Consider the following 1,157-nt stretch of genomic DNA (forward strand, 5'->3'; position numbering starts at 1 on the left):
ATCCACTCACCTCAGCCTCCCTAAGGCGCAGGATTACAGGCTGAGCCACTGAGCCCGGCATGAGCCCACGGGTTTGACACCAGACTAGGCAACATGGCGAGACCTCATCTCCACAATAAATAAATAAATAACTAGCTGGGCATAGGGGTGCATGCCTGTAGTTCCAGCTACTTGGATGGCTGAGGCAGAAGGATCACCTGAGCCCAGCAGGTCGAGGCTGCGGTGGCTATGAGCGTGACACTGCACTCTAGCCTGGGCAACAGAGTGAGACTCCAACTCAAAACAAAAAACAAAAAACAAAGATGTATTGTGATAAAAAGTGTACAACAGGGTACATGGTGTGTGTGTGTATTTAAAAAGGTCGCAGATTCATAATATGCTTGCTTTTGCAGAGAACATTTCTAGTAAGACAGGCAAGAAATTATTCACATGAGGTAAGGATGATGACATGAGTCATTTTGACTACAGGTTTTTTTTGAACTTTTATGTTATAGCTATTGGAGCTCTTAAATTTTTTATTTATTTATTTTTGGAAGCGATAACCCAAATGCTAAAAGTATAAGAGGATTTATAGTAAAGTCTCCCTCCAACACCTGTTCCCTGGTCTCCCCGGTTCCTCTCCCCACAAGTAACCACTGTTAAACCAGTTTCTTTGGTACATGGTAAACTCATCCATTAAAAATTAAAAGAGTGAGGCTGGGCACAGTGGCCCTGTAATCCCAGCACTTTGGAAGGCCGAGGTAGGAGGACTGGTTGGGCTCAGCCTTGACAACACAGCAAGACCTCATCTCTACAAATTATCAAAAAACTAGCCAGGCATGGTGGCACACACCTGCAGTCTCAGCTAATTGGGAGGCTGAGGCTGAAGGATCCCCTGAGCCCAAGAAGTTGAGGCTATGATGAGCTGTCATTGTGCACTGCACTCCAGTCTGGGCAACAGAACAAGACTTCAACTCAAAAAGAAAAAATAATTAAAAGAGTGAAAAAGTGCCCGGGCGTGGTGGTTCCCAGCACTTTAAGGGGCTGAGGTAAGAGAACTGCCTGAGCCCAGGGGCTCGAGACCAGCCTGGGCAACTTGTTGAGACCTCATCTCTACAATAAATCAAAAAATTAGCCAGGTATGGTGGCATGTGCCTATAGTTCCAGCTACTTGGAAG

At 45.7% G+C, this 1,157-nt stretch overlaps 1 protein-coding gene across 1 annotated transcript in view; it reads right to left on the bottom strand.

Annotated features, from left to right (window-relative positions):
- Window positions 1-1,157, bottom strand: part of IRAK2 (interleukin 1 receptor associated kinase 2) — a 78,731-nt gene that overhangs the window by 67,679 nt on the left and 9,895 nt on the right. The window lies entirely within an intron of this gene.

This window comes from Carlito syrichta, unplaced genomic scaffold (assembly GCF_000164805.1).
Source record: "Carlito syrichta isolate Samal-C Ts95f unplaced genomic scaffold, Tarsius_syrichta-2.0.1 Scaffold304318, whole genome shotgun sequence".
NCBI classification, from domain to species: Eukaryota; Metazoa; Chordata; class Mammalia; order Primates; family Tarsiidae; genus Carlito; species Carlito syrichta.